The 16,803-nt window shown below is 37.4% G+C and overlaps 1 long non-coding RNA gene across 1 annotated transcript; it reads left to right on the forward strand.

The window, feature by feature from the left end:
- The first annotated feature begins 1,829 nt into the window (after positions 1–1,829).
- Positions 1,830–3,829, forward strand: LOC140981214 (uncharacterized). The gene is made up of 2 exons (XR_012176045.1): positions 1,830–2,196; positions 3,634–3,829. It is a non-coding gene; the product is annotated as an uncharacterized lncRNA (long non-coding RNA).
- Positions 3,830–16,803: the final 12,974 nt, after the last annotated feature.

The raw sequence follows: 16,803 nt of genomic DNA on the forward strand, positions 1-16,803 counted from the left end.
TTAAAATTCTAACGGCCTGATCTTGCACAAAGCACAAATCTGTGATTCAAGGAATTGAGAAGTCTCTGTACCTTCGGTTCTTTCTTCTTGCCACCAGTGGAGGAAATGAAATTTATATGATATATATATCATGCATGTCCAAGCCATGTGGCTTCATCTTTAAGCAGCACGCCTCACGCATATGCGCGACCTCCCTCGGCGCACATGCGCGAGACCTACTGGTCTCGGCGCTTGGCTTCTCGGCAGCTCGCGCATATGCGAGCCCTCACACGCGCATGTGCGCGAGAACCTCTGTCTCGGCATTTCTGGAAATCACCCCCCTCGCGCATATGCGCGTGATATGAATCCTCGTACGATGAAAAGCAAACGCGATTAAATATGAATCACGTCCTCAATTCTATAACGAACAAGGATCGTTGTTACGATGTCCCGATCTTTTGATTCAAGCAATTACGTGATATTCACCCCTAAACGACGCGGTTTAGTAATAAACTATCACAAAAGAAACAATCGAAACTTAATCGAACCTTCAAAGAACTCGTCTTTGACAATCCGCGCAAGACACGATCGACAAACGCCACAAAGTTAAAACTTTGATAAGTTTGATTTTTTTGAAAACAAAGCTAGAGCCTTGAAAAGTTGAGAGAAAACTCAAAAACTTTGATATTCAATCAATAATAATGTCAATTGTGTGTTGATTTTCGTCCATATCATCTTTTAATATAAAAAAGATAACAATATCTAGTCTCCCAAAAAAATAAAACTCTAAAAAAGGAATAAAATCTCGCAAAACCGCAAAATACACGGACCCCGTGTAGACGTCCGGGGCTAGGTCCGTGTAGGCACGGTGAGGTACACGGACCCCGTGTACAAGTCCGTTCTCGGGTCCGTGTACACTCAGGATTTCTTCATTCTCGGCTGTAATGGACACGGACCCCGTGTACAGGTCCGTGCTCGGGTCCGTGTAGGCTCTGGACTACTTGAATAGCGTTCTTTTGGTTCCCGAACTCACTCCCATGCATCACGAACCCTTCAGCACTTTGCTCATCGCACGTAAGCCCTCCTTGATTGCTCATGACTCCCTTAGTGCCTCCTTAAACTTTTTCAGTCGTCCTCTCGTGATCGGTCCCTCCGGCAACTCCAAAGGATCCCATGCTTTCCTTGGCGCTCGATCACCCGTGTTTGCATCAGCGCGTCCTGTCTCACGAATATGCGCGAGATGTAAAACCCGTAACTTGGACTGCGTATAAGCCATGCATAATTTCTAGTATTTAAATTAAAATGATTTTTATTGCATGAGTATTTAAATTCTTTTCTTTAAATTTATTTATTTTACGTAGTAGTTTAATTGTCACCTTTTCAGTTAAATAAATGAGGCCAGACTGGAGATGGAGTATTGAGATAAGTTAATAAAGACTTATTTAAAAAGTGGTAATTTAGCATGTTAGTAAATATAATTTAAAAAGTTGGCATGCATGCAAGTTATTAAATTTCTTTGGTATTTTATTAAATTCTTTTAAAGCATAAAATGCATGTTTATTTCATTAAATTGTATTTTAATTCGTGAGTTATTTAAATTTCATCCATAATTATTTCATAATATAATTTATTTCATGAAATTTGAAAGGTTCATGCATTAAAGATTTTTAAATTACATTTCGCGCTCGAAAGAAGAACGGAGACCGGAGAATTTTCAGGAAAATTATTTTAATTACATGATTTATTTTTATTAATTAATATAAGGTGTTTTTAAGTGTATTTTTCAAAAAATGAGATATTTGGGGGTATTTTACCCGCAAGATTTTATTTTAACCGGTACGTAAATTTTAGCGAATCGGAGAACTTTTTGTTGGTTCGGCTAATATTTTCAAAAACTTTCCAAAACGAAATATTTTTCGGGAGTGTGTTTAGATTTAATGGGCCTACTTTTAAGCTTATTGGACTTAAATATCTTTTAAACCTTTAATTAACAATTTAAGGCTCATTGGTCAATTATTAACCATTTAAATAATACATGATTGTCATTAACCTAAACCTACCCTACCCATAGCAGCCGACACCCCTCTCCAACCATACAATTCTCATCGGTTTTGCACAGCTGAAAACTCAAGAAAGCTTCGGCCATGGATTCTTCTTGCAAAGGAAAAAATTCTCTCCGGTCTCCCTCGCATCGTTCTTGCTCTTCAATCAACAAAGGCACGCTTTGTACTTGTTCTTTTCTGCATCATACACGTTTATTATGTTGGTGATTATATCTGTGCATGAAAAACGCGATCTAGCCTTGTACATGAGAATTTTCTCGGTTTCCATGGGATTATGGTGTTTTCTTGTCCAACTCTCATGTTTTCATGATTTGTTGCAAGGGGGCTGCCGAGTTGGGTTTCTAATGGTGTGTTAAGGTCGATGATTATGATTTCCAAAAGCTGGAGACGGGTGGAGCTCGGGTTGATAGCTTAGATCGAAGGTTGCTTCTTGGGTGGCCGAGGGTTAAGGATAGCAGGATCGTGAGATTCGAACGAGCCAGCGGTGCGAGAACCCTTCCTAACCGTGGACCAGACCCTGGTGGGGCTGAGACATGGCTTGGGATGGTTCGGACTCAGCTGGGCGTGAATAGGAACTAGATCGTGCAAGAGAGAAGGCTTCGGGTGTTTGGTGATCGCAAGTGGTGTGTTTTCGAGGCTAGGGGCTGTATGCCTGGTGCAGCTGTCATGGGGCTGTAGGTTCATGTCTATGGAGTCCAGAAGGGTCCTAGGGTGGTCTAGGGAAGGTCGAGCCATGGCTGGTCCTCGATGATTCGGTCTAAGAACGTTTAAACACGAAATTGGTGCAATAGGGTCAAGGTGGGAAGCTTGCTGGAATTTTCCAGCAACCATTCAGGACTTTATTCAAGTTTCTAAGGGCTGAATCTGAGATCTTTAGGACCTTTTAGATGTTCACTAAGTGTGGTAAAAAGTTGGGAAAAGTTTGATTAAGTTTCGGCTCGATTCGGGTTAAAACCGGAACCCGGTCCAAGTTTTAAAACAATTCGGTTAAGTTATGAAATGTGCTCGAGTTTACGTCTAGGGATGATTTTAAATATGTTTTGGGATATTTTAAGGAATTTGGTAAGCTTCGGGTCAATTTTAGAGGTCCAGGGTTGAAACGATAATTTTTGGGATTTCAGGGGCAAAATGGTCATTTTGCACCCGAGGTGAGATTTTAGTCCTAGAAGCGCCCTGAGCACAAATCATGATATTTTTAAATGTTCATGCATCATGTTTACGATTTTTTTCGCTATTATAATAATTATGGTGCATGCTTGGTTTAAAGGAATTAAGAGAGAAAAGTAAGAAAGTGAAGACCATAAAGGAATTTAAGGAATAATTATCGCAATCAGGGACCAATTGCGTAGACCATAATCTCACCAGAAAATTATTAGAAGTTATTTCATTGCAGGGCTCCAAGGAGCAAACATTTTCACTATGATATTTTCAGTTCAGTTATGCACGTACTATAATTACCATTGAAAGGATATTTTACGTTACACCTCATTGTAGGAAATTTTCACTTGCATGCGACTTTATTATTTATTTACTTGTTATTTACGATACATGCATGCTGAGTCTTTAGGCTCACTAGACTTGATTGTTGTAGGTACTGATGATGTCGAGACCGAGGGCGGGGATCAGTGAGCCAGCTCGAGTCGGTAGTAGTGGGACCCGAGGACCTCACTTTTCAGCATTTAATATTTTTATCGCTCAAACATTTTTATCCGTTGTTGGATTATTTTAACTTGTTATTTTGCGAACGATAAATTCTTTCGCTGCTATTCTGATCATTAAAACTTTAATTATCAGATTATTTTGTGAATGAGGCATTTTAATTACTTTAAAAAGAAAATTTTTAATTTTTCCGCAAATTTTCAAATACGGATTTTTAGGCGCTTACACGAGATGTTCTGTCTCTCACAAGAGGTTTCCGCACAGCTCGCGCATATTCTCGCCTACTCCCCGCGCATATGCGCTAGATCTTCTGGTCTCACACAACACAATACTCATGCTACTCCCATTCGTGTCTCGAAGTGGCCCGTCTATAATCACATCAATTTATCGATTAATCAATCTCAGATTACAGTGATAAAATCTCAGGCATTACATTGATCATGGTTATTGTTATGGTTTATGAGTATAGTTGATAAAAAAGTTGGTATTTCATGTTATAGCATCAATATGGTTATTACATTGTATTCATGGTTAATTATTATATGGTTTGGGTATGGTTAAGTAGATGGTTGTGTATTTGAGGAGTTGTTATTGTTGTGAAGGTTTAATTTTTGGAGTTTGATTGATGGTTTGGATGGTTTGAGCCAAATAGGTAATTGGGGTGCAGAAACGGTTTAAAAATTTTGGTATTTGTTACGGTTTATAGCACAATGAATGGGATATTGATCCAAATGACATGAGGCCAATTGCATTAGAAAGCTAAGATCCAAGGCTACAACTTTCATGTTTTGAGTTTTGTTCAAGTAGTTGAGGAAGATGAGCCAAAAGGGCCCGAAATGTGTTATGTATATCGCCGTTCCTGCACTGACACATTTTGGTAGGATGTGCATAACTTTTTACTCAGACCTCTAAGTGTAGTGCCCGAAATCAGTACACGTAAATCCCATGCATTATTTGAATAGTTAAATCATTCATTTAAATTTAAAATGAGCTTTAGCCATGCATGACTTATTTAAATGCATTATTTCAAATTATTTTTGTTTATGTGATGCACGTTAAAATATTTTTCGAGTTTCATGTTTCGGGCGATTATTCGATGCGGGATCGAGGAGAAGAGACCGGCGACGATTTTTGACAATTTTAAAAGATGGTATTTTATTTTAAGTTAGGATGGGGGCATTTTAAATAATTTATTGAGTTTAGCATTTTAAAGCCTAAATTATTTGTTTAATGATTTTAGAATTTTGAAACTTTTAAAGTTACCATTTGTGTATGTTATTTCAAATTTTAAGATGCTATTATTTTGTGAAGAGTTAGTATTTTAGTTAGTGTTTTATTAACTTTTAATTATGGGTCAATTTTTAATTAAGCAATATTTTAATCCCCTAATTCCACTAAACTCACACACACACTCCTCACGTAAAAGACACAACACACACATACACTTGTTATTTTTCAGATTTTTAAAAGAAAGAAAACCTAGGGTTCTCCTTCCCATGAGCAGCCGCCCACTCCTCTTTATATTTCCAGCCAATTTTCATGAGTTTGTTTCAAGAAAAATCGAGTCACGTTCGTCCCGGATCAACCTCGCATCTTTTCCCGCGTCAGTATCGTCGTTTTGGTATTTTTAATTATCAAAAGGCACGTATATTCTTTCATTCCTGTATCGATCTCGTCATATTATGCGTTGTGTTGATATTTATGCGTAAAAATTCATGTGAGATGAGTAGAAGTTTGAGCAATCATGTTTAGATCAATTTTGAAACGATTTTTTGTTCACAAATTTACGTTTTTGCTGTCATTTTAAATACTGCGATTTTTCGGTCGTGATTCTGAGAAAACATTTAACACAAAAATCGTAGAACTTTTTGATACCTTCGATTTGATTTAAAATGCAAAAATTTTGGATAAAAATTGAGTGAGTTATGATGTTTTTTGTGGGACTGCTCAAACTGCGACTTTTATGCAAATTGTGTTGTTGAAGTTATTTGTTGCAGGCTTCGTTGGGAATCGACGGGCGATCGTTGCTGCGTTTAAGTAAGTCAAGATCGATGTTGGGATTATTGTTGATGTCTCTTTTCGTGTCGTTAAGCACAAGGTTTGAATTAAGAGTCGTAGGAAGAAAAGTGGTGTCGAAACCTCGGGTTGTGTCGTTTGTTATTATTTCTCGTGTTTGGTGGCAATTGTAATATCTTGTATGGGTTGGAGTCATTACCTTAGTGTCCTAGGAGGGGTCTCGGGGTATCGATTCTCAGCCCTTATGGTTTAGTAAGAAGAGAGAAACGTCATGTTAAGTTTTCGCGCAGACTTCGGTTTTTCCGAGACTACACTGACCAAAGCACGGGGTCCATGCCTTTGTTACATTCGAAGTGTCAATTTCCAGTAGGTACACGGAGGTGTACACGGACCCGGACACGGGGTCCGTGTCTTTGCTTTCTTCGGAGTCTCTTTTTCCAGTATCTACACGGACCCGGAGCCGGACCTGGGAACGGGGTCCGTGTACTTTTTTCTTTAATTTAGGTTGAAAACTTTGAGGTTCGATGTCTTAGTTTAATGCAATGTTTTAACAAGGCCGAGTCATGGGAATTTTAGAGCGTACTAGGGGGAATGAATGAGCTTGGGTTTGAGCATGATTACTACGTCTAAGCTATTAAAGTTAAGTGTTTGAACTCACGTTAGTATGTTGCAGCAGCGGCCCCAAACGAGATCCAACGAATCCCTCAACGCCGAGTAAGTATGTTCGACGTGCAAAGAAAATATTTTCAAGTTTTTTAGGTATGCTAATTGTCTTTTGACCAAATTATGTTTAGGATTGGAAAGCGTTAAATTATGAACGGGGACCAATCCGCCCGTTAGATTATGAATGGGTTTAGATCGAGATTGGAAAGCGTTAAATTATGAACGTGGACCAATCAGCCCATTAAATTATGAACGGAGATCTCATATATGTGGCAGTGGATACGTCCATGTCATCCCAGTACTGTGGTTAGTCTGATCAGGCGGTTATGTTATGGGTCACTTGCTTTGAAACGTGCCTCTACGCAAAATGATGAAGTTATGTATGTTTTAGTATGCTCAAGTATGCAAGCATGTTAAAGAAAAGTTTTATGTTGATGGCACGTCTATGTATGTATGTACATATGTTCAAGCTTTTGATATGCAAGTTCAAGTTTTAAGTATGTAAGCTCTATTTTGAAATTGAATGTGGTTTTATTACGTATTATTCATTACTTCCAGTTTATACGTGTTGAGTCTTTAGACTCACTAGACATGATCGATGCAGGTGAGGATGTTTATGAGGAGGCTGGAGGTGAGGACCAAGGAGCAGGGTTGGACTGAGCAGGAGGCTAAACCCGAGGACCGCCATGTTTTAAGTTTTATGAAAACATTTATTTCTTATGTCAAACTTTGTATTTCAAACCTTTTGTTGCAACAACTTGAGAGACGTACAGTTTTACATCTTTTATCGAATTTTTTTATGTTCACTTTTTATTTAAGAAAATTTTTAATTCTTCCGCAAATTTTAAGTAGAAAAAAGTTCGGTACGTTACACTAAGTGACCTGAAACCCAGTTTGAGATTCAAGAAAAGACATATGTGCTCAAATAATACATATCAACCAATGACAATAATTAGATGTAGAAGAAGACATACCCGGACTGTTGAAAGTAGACGAAGTCATATGCATTGGTCCGAAGAACGTGCTCTGATACCACTAAATGTAACCCTTTGACCCGATTTCATAAAATAACAGCGGAATTTAAAATTTTTCTTGAAGGAAAGAAGGTTTAAAATACATTTCCATATAGTCAAAAGTAGACACATGATCAATCAAATGATACAACAAAAAAAACAAAATATCATTTTTATGATCATGTCCAAAATTCTATTAAAATAATCTTTCCTTCCTCCATCTCTATATGCATATGACTCCGGCCTCAATCAACGTCCCGACTCATCGCTCTTATCTGAATCACATGAAATAACCGAAATGAGTATAAAACTCAGCAAGTGGAACTCTTACATAGCAATATACATATACCATACTCTGTAAAACATGGCTTTGAAAACATTAAATACCATCAACTTTGAAACATGAATATCATAGAATGAATAACAATAACGATGGTATTTCTCTTTTCTCTGTTGGATTGATATCTATATAGTAACTCTGTCTCTGTACCTATATCCCATCGATATACATCGATAACTCTGCGGGATATAAGTCTATGGTCGTTGATCAACTAATTGCATGCAATCTCTGACTATGTATCTATCAATCCAATAAAACATTTGAATTCTCTCTTTGGCATTAAAACAAACACTTTGAAGACTCTATTTTCTTTTGTATTCCCTTTAACATAATTGAGACATAAGAATGTCTCTAATATACAACAAGGTGTATTAATACATAGCATGAATCAAATGGAAGGGAATAACACTTTAAAACCATTGAAACACAATACATATATTATCATGTGAGCACAAGGAAATGAATTCCACTTACAACACTTGGAACCTTGAATCTATACCCTTGGTACACAACCTACAACAATAAACCATAATTTGCACCATCAATAACCCAATAATCACACACTCATACCATTAAATCCATAAAACCAACACCATCAACAAACCCATGATTTCTCCCAACACCAAAACCAAGAATAAACTATACCACAAGCTTACCTTAGCTCCTTGAACCCATAAGAACCTTGATCACACTTCAATAATCCAACAAGTAGCTTGAATCAAAGAAAGGAAATGAAACCCTAACCTCCCCTTGAGAGAGAACCGAGAAAATGGGAGAAGAAATGAGAAAAATGAACCAACTCTTGCATTATATCACTTAAATCTAAAAACACGCTTCTACTGCTCATGCACCGCGGGTGCGCTACATACCTCACCGCGGGTGCGGTGTGCCTTCGGCACCTCAACCAAATTTCTGAAATCGACGACCGAGGGTGCGGTACCTATCCCACCGCGGGTGCGGTGTCTCTTCGGCAATTCCACAAATTCTGCAATAAAGACCGCGGGTGCGCTGCACAAATCACCGCGGGTGCGGTCTGCTCTCGGCCCAAACAACTCTATGCAACAAAAATCGAATCGCAACGCTGATACAACACAACTACCCATCAACTAATATCAACAATACCACAAAACAATAATAACCAACAATACTATGACCCATAATCACAACTCTTAACATCTCAATCGAACTTAATCTTAACCAAATAATCCATAAACATACGAAATCTTAGACCGTACCGTTCACAAGACTTGGATATTACAGTTATTGCTTTGATGTGATTGCAATTCTTGAGATTAATATGTTTAGTCTATTGAGTTATAGCATTCGTTGGCAGAGGTGCCAAGTCACTGGACGTTTGGTTTATATCGATGCGCTTAGGAGAAGATCGACTCCTATTGTAGAGACTCGATATAGTGGACCAAAGTCCGGGAATATGAACGTACCTCCACCTCAAATGGGAGAGTAGGTGGGAGACTTGTTACGTTCTTATTCAAACCATGATCCCTAGACTAGATAAGAGTCGAGTCAAAGAGTAAGAGTTAAAGATTTGAATTACAGATTGATATTGATTTATGTTTTCGTAGATTACGATGTTTTGTAAATGTTATATGCTTTGTATATGATTATATGACATGCATGTATATATTGTTTATACAGAGAAATATGTTTCTCACCGGAGTATCCGGCTGTTGTTGTGTTTGTATGTGTACATGACAACATGTGGGACAGGGTTAGGGTTGAGAAGAGCTTGAACGAGTGAACTTATAGTGGTGATCCGGGCTTGATTGGAAGACAAAAACTGGTTGTTTATCACTAGACATGTGGCTGTGAATAATAAACATATTTGTATGACTTTAGTTGGAACAAACTTGTATCGTTGGATCTTGTTGTTGATATTGCACTTGATCTTGTACTTTGAATAAATTAGAGTATAACTTGTTGTAGTCTTTTCAACACTTGTGTATGCTGTGCTCGTCTTTGGAAAAAAAATTAAACAAATTTTGACCTAGATTATATAATCGATCCACTTAATTCCAATGATGATTGACAAGAATGAGTTAGCGTCAGGGTCCCCACAGATATTCACCTCTAAGTTATAAAACTTAGCAAAAAATATTCACGATTAAAAACAATTGATAAACAGACGAACCTTCAAAGAATTTGTCCTCGACAATTCGTATAAATTCAATCGGCAAACGCCACAAGAATAAATCCTTGATAAGTTTGATTTTTGATGAACACAAAGCGAAGCTTTGAAAAAGTTTGAGAGAAAATCTCAAAAGTTTATTAACTCAATAATAATAATCTCAATTGTGTGTTAATTTTCGTCCCTAATATCTTTACATATCAAAAAGGATATAAATATCTAGTAACCAAAATAAAGAAAACTCTAAATTAGGAAAAATATTCTCGCCAAACCGCCTGGTACACGGACCTCGTGTAGACGTCCGGAGTTGGGTCTGTGTAGGCACTGTGATGTACACGGATCCCGTGTACAGGTCCGTGTACGAACTGGATTTCTTCATTCTCAGTTGTAATGGACACGGACCATGTGTACAGGTCCGTGCTGGGGTCCGTGTATGCTCTGGATGTTAGAGTAGGTGCCCGTCGAGCCAAATGTTGGCCGAGTGTTCACAATGAAACTCTATGTATAAGCAATCTTTATTTTAATAATATTTGAAATTATTATTTTGGCACATCTTTATCTGTATACCCATGCTAGTTGCATAGATAAAGCCCTTGAATATACAAATAGTAGAAAAAATATGAGATGCTCATATGATGAGTATCATGAAACTCATATTTGGAATACTGTATATTCTAAACAGTTCCTAGTCGATTCAGCCGCCACTAAGAAGGATATAGGCCGCTCGAGTTCGAGACTAGTATCTGCGATGTGAGTACCATGTTTCATTGGTAGGGGACATTGTGATGTCCGAGCATGCAGATAGGTGCTCCTGGTAGAGTGCACTGAACAACCCTCCATAAAGGACTTTCCAATTGGTTCTCAATTATCGAGTGGAAACGTCCTAGTTTATGGTTGTACATCATTAGTCCTTATGACCCGGGACAACATTAAGACTCTATGTGCAAGCATTGCACTTTGACTTGTTTACCGACTCTCATGGGGTCATCAGGTGGCAAGGTTGGGTGTTTTGTCGAAACATATAGGAGTCGATGCATTGTAGTCAGAGATTCACCGCTTACCTTCGGGTATGGATATCCTATGTGTATGTAGTATGAAATATCTGATCAGATTATGGTGGTGATTATGAAAGGGGTTTCATAGATTACACCATCGATGCAACTACGACATGACACATAGTATCGATTCATTGACAACTCTCGATATACCAATGGTTGTCGAATCGGTCGGGATATATGAGATGAAGGGACCGTACTGTACGCTAACCATAATTGAATGGTTCTTGCAGGCACTATCATTTGATACCTAGGGAATCATGTAAGCGATGCTGCTAGGCGTTTAACATGATTGGTTGGGTACTATCAGACTTGAGTTCTGACGTTCTTGTTATCAAGGAGTTGATAAGTAAGAATGGAGCAATTGGGGTATGCTCAAATAAGGACATGTTTAGTCCGAATCACATGGAGATGTGAACCCACGGCTAGTTGTATCAATGAACCATTGAGGGCCACACAAGTACTAGCTTTCTAGATCCCGTTGAGAAGTAAAATAGTTCAATGTGTTGAACGGCTTATAAAAGAGTTTATAGGCGTAAGAAAAAATAGAAGTATGACTTCTATGAGAGAATGTAATTTTTAATTTGAGTAAGTGTTCTTAAATTAAAAGTTGGCCAAACAAGTAATGTATTTGAAAATTTTGACTTTCATAAACATTATTATGGACTAAATTAAATTAATTCAAAGTGTTGAATTAATTAAACACTAGTGGACCTAGTAGAGTCCAAATAATTAAATTAATTCAAGTGTTGGATTAATTAAATTACATTGGGCCTTGTAGAGCCCAATTAGAAATAATTATTAAACTAGTGGGCTTGAGTAAAATCCAGTAAATGTTAAATGGTCTCAAATTTGTTTGAGAAATTTAAATAAAGTCCATGGGCTTTATAATTGATAAATGCCCAAATAAAAATAATATGCATGGGGAGGTGAAGAGTTGGGAGACAACATTTTTCAATAAACAAGGCATGTGTCTCTCATATTCACTTTAACTTTTTCATACACCAAGAAAAACTTCTTCTCTCCTCATCCATGGTGATGGCCGAAATTTTCATCAACTTTTCTCTCAATTTTTTCTTTATTTTGGTTGAAGAAAATATACTCTTCTCAAAGAAAAATGCCATACATTTTCTAGTGCAAGTGTAAGGTGGATCTTTCTAGTTAGTGGTGGGCTTGATTTTGAAGGAAGGACTCAAGAACAAGGAGAGCTTGTAGATTTGTCTTGCCTTTGAAGAGCCAAGTTGTCTACACCTTGGTTGGAGCCATTAATCAATCTTTGAGATTGATAGGTACATTTCTAAACACACTATGAATGTCATTGTTGTGGTTTTTGTATTTGCTACACATAATAGTTGAGGTGTTCGAATTCTCTTCTTGAAAATAAAATTTTGAACTTCCGTTGCGCATTTGAACACCTTAACCGATCCCCTTCCACTGGACTTCTTGAATAATGTTCCTTTCGTTCCCGAACTCACTCCCATGCATCACGAACCCTTCGGCACTTTGCTCCTTGCACGTAAGCCCTCCTTGATTGCACACAAGCCCATTCAATGCGTCTTTGAACCTCTTCAGACGTCCCCTCGTGATTGGTACCTCTGGCAACTCTAAAGGCTCCCATGCTTTCCTAGGGGCTTTACCAACCGTGTTCGCATCATCTTCCCCTTCTTGAAAAGGATTTGTCTCAAATCTTGTTCATCACCTACATCAAACAACGACAAATCACTAACATTAAAAGTAGAACTGACGTTATACTCACCTGGCAGGTCGAGTTTGTAGGCGTTGTCATTGATCCTCTCGAGGACTTGAAATGGTCCATCACCCCTACGTAGTAGCTTCGAACGCCGCTTCTCGGGGAACCTTTCCTTCCGCCAGTGCAACCACACCCAATCACCCTTCTCAAACACCACCTTTTTCTTTTCCTTGTTGGCTTGTTTGGCATATTTCTCATTCTTCTTCTCAATGTTGGCTTTGGCCTTTTCATGCAAACCCCTAACAAATTCAGCCTTCTTTTGCCATCCATGTTTAACCTTTCACTCACAGTTGAAGACATCAAATCCAAAGGAGTCAAAGGATTAAAATCATAAACGATCTCAAATGGCGAATAATTTGTCGTAGAATGCTCACTTCGATTATAAGCAAACTCAGCAAAAGGCAAACAATCTTCCCAATTTTTAAGTTCTTCTTAAGTATAGCACGCAAAAGTGTTCCTAAAGTTCTATTAACAACTTTAGTTTTTCCATCCGTTGGAGGATGACAAGTAGTAGAAAACGATAATTTTGTGCCAAGTTTAGCCCACAAAGTTTTCCAAAAGTAACTCAAAAATTTAACGTCACGATCAGACACTATAGTCCTAGGCATTCCATGCAACCTAACAAAGAACAGATCCGCAATGTTAGAAGCATCATCAGTTTTGTGACAATCAATAAAATGTGTCATCTTAGAAAATCTATCAACAACAACAAATATTGAGTCTCTCCCCTTCTATCGTATTGCCAAGGTCTACTCAACAAGATATGACAAGCATGCATTGGCACCACATCACATAACACCTCATCAACATACTTACCAATCGATAAAGGCACCAAAACTTGCTTGTTCACTTTCACTTCCGTACAGTCATTCGACCATTGTATCCTATATGGTTGAGCATGTTTTAAAGTGGGCAAATTCAATTTCTCCACCATCACACAACTAGCTATATTGGTACAACTCCCTCCATCTATTATAACATTGCAAACCTTTTCGTTATAAAGCACCTAGTATGGAACAAGTTCCCCCTCTGATTGGTCTCTTCCTCCTCGGCTTGGGCGCTCATGATACGCCTAGTCACCAATGCTTCACCTACAACTGCCCCATATCCCTCATCAGGATCCACTAACGCAGGCATCTCATCTTCATTCTCTCCATCACTTTGAGATTCATAATCCCAATAAGCATTCATTATCATTACCCTCTTGTTAGGACATTGGCTAGCGATATGGCCAACTCCTTGACACCTAAAACATTTGATATCTCTAGAACGATTATTAGGAATTTCAGATTTACCTTGCACTCCTTGTTTAGGTGTCTCCTGATTAAATTTTGTTTTGGGCTTGGCCACCTCATTTCCTCCTTCACGTGTAATAACGTTGGAACGCCAAGATGTTGATGCACTCCCCACTTGAGTGGTGCGACCAACTCCTCTCCTCTTGAGTTGTTGCTCCACCTTTATCGCCATTTGCACCGTCTCATCTATGTCCAAGTAGTGCCTAAGCTCCACTTGATCTTGAATATCTATGTTCAAGCCACAAAGAAATCGTGCCATCGTCGCCTCACTATCCTCCTCTATATTTGTCCTAATCATGAATACTTCCAACTCTTTATTGTCTTCCTCGACACTTCTCGTACCCTGCTTCAAATTCTGCAATTTCTTAAACATCTCCCTATAGTAGTGCTTGGGCACAAACCTCTTTCTCGTGACTCTCTTCATCTCATCCCAAGTTTCTATAGGTTTCTCATTCCATCTTCTCTTAGTGGTCAATAATTGATCCCACCAAATAAGTGCATAATCTACAAACGCAACCACTGCCAACCTAACTTTTTTGAGTTCGGAGTATTGGTGACAATCGAAAACAAACTCAACTCGCTTCTCCCATTCTAAATAAGCCTCTGGGTCAGACTTACCATGGAACGACGGGATCTTCATCTTAATGCTACCCATATTCCCATCCTCCTTACCACCATCGTAGTACCACCCCGTACAACTTCTCCTTTTCCTCTCCCAAATCCTCTATCACCCATATTCCTACCCCAACTCTCATTTTGGCTCTCATAGTCGCCTCCCATATCCATCTCATCCTCATCTTCGCCTCTACCCACATTTTTAGATTTAGATCTACTACCACTAGTACTAACTTCAAGCATACTCATATTCTCATTTAACAGCTCTAACTCAACCCTCATCATCCTAGTGAAATGCCCAAACAACGCCTCTATTTGAACCTTAGACAACCCCTGGTTCGAACTATCTCCTACCTCCCTCTCCATTTTACTTTTAGACTTGTACCTGCAAGAAAACGTTAGTAGAAATAAAAGATATTCCTTAACCAAATTTTCACTGTCACTCCAATAAAATTCACTCGTCTCTCCTCTCTTATTTTTTTTTTTGCTCACAACAAATACTCACCAGTAACTCCAAAGAAATAACGCTCGCACTCAAGTGTTTTCACTCGAATTTGATAGTTCTCTCGAAAGTGTGCTCAAGATTTGTATTTGTATATATCAAACAATCAAGTTCAACTTGTGAACAAATGTGACCGACTCACTGGGATTGCGTAGACAAGCAATTTGAATATATAAATTTTTTTGTAACTGTGAGAGACAATTTAATATGACTCTCCAAAGGAAATAGAACAAAATACAAAACAAAATAATGGTTCATTTTGTGAGAGACGAATTTTTTTTTTGTAAGGCTGAGTAAAAACTCGAAAAGAACTTTGAAGGTTCGTCTGTTTCTCAATTGTTTTATCGTGAATATTTGTTGCTAAGTTTTCTAATTTAGAGGTGAATATCACAAACCATATTTGATTCAAAACATCGAGACAACAACTTAGATCCTTGTTCGTTATTGAATTGAGGGCGCGATTCATATTTAATCGTGTTTGCTTTTCTTACGCACGTGGATTCATATCATTTGGTATCATAGCTTAAGTTCATTGAATTCAAGTAAGTTTATCACGTTATTATCTCGTTCTATTATCAGATATGTCATTCTTTCGTATGTCTTTCATATCTATTTTTTTTGGTATATCGTTCTTCTTCAGTTTCTGAAATTTTGGTGAAATTTTTTGTTGTTATTTTCGAGTTTTACTCAGTCTTAGAGAAAAAAAAAGAGTACAAAAATTCCAAAAATTCACCAATATTTCTTTTTGGTATTTTGTTCTATTCCTTTTGGTGAGTCATATACAAGTGCCTCACATAGTCAAAAAGAAAATATATATATTTACCTTCAAATTGCTTGTCTACGCAGTCTAAGTAAGTCGATCACAATTTTTCACAAGTTGAACTTTACTGTTTGATATACAAATACAAAGCTTGAGCACACTTTCGAGAATACTATCAAATTTCAGTGAAATTACTTGAGTGAGAGTGAATTTTCTTTGGAGTGACTAGTGAGTATTGCTACTACTTAAATTATAATTTACCCAAGTGTAGGTTGTCTGCAAGTAATATATTTCGTAAGTACGATATCGATCCACAGAGAGGTTATTTTAAGTTTAAATTTATTAATTTATAGATTACCAAATGCAAAACGAAGTTTACAAATTATAAATTTTGTCAAGGCTCGAGGATTTATTCTTGGTTTATGCAATATTGTTTAACTAAAAGTAAAACAAAGGAAACCACCATAAATAATGGTTCTAAGAAAATTAAATATTTAAACACACACCTAATATAATATAGTTCTCACTATAGAAAATACCGAATTCACCGATATTTTATATATGTTACCTCTGATTATATATATAACTATATAAATATATAACTGTATAAAATAAATGTTAAATTAAATCATTATATTTCATTTAGAACAACAGGCAGAGCCACACTATTGTCTAAATAAAATATATGATTTAATAAGTTAGTTGCCGGAAAGTAAAAGTTAGATGCGGAAAGTAATAGTTAGTTGCGATAAAGTAAAAGTTAGTTGCGATAAAGTAAAAGTTAGATGCGGAAAGTAAAAGTTAGTTGAGATAAAGTCAATATTAGATGCGGAAAGTAAAAGTTAGTTGCGATAAAGTAAATGTTAGATTGTTAGATATCATAATATTTCATTTAGAACAACCGACAGAGCCACGCTACCGTCTAAATGAAATATATGATATAATTA

The sequence above is a fragment of the Primulina huaijiensis genome, chromosome 7, assembly GCF_012295235.1.
Source record: "Primulina huaijiensis isolate GDHJ02 chromosome 7, ASM1229523v2, whole genome shotgun sequence".
Lineage (NCBI taxonomy): Eukaryota > Viridiplantae > Streptophyta > Magnoliopsida > Lamiales > Gesneriaceae > Primulina > Primulina huaijiensis.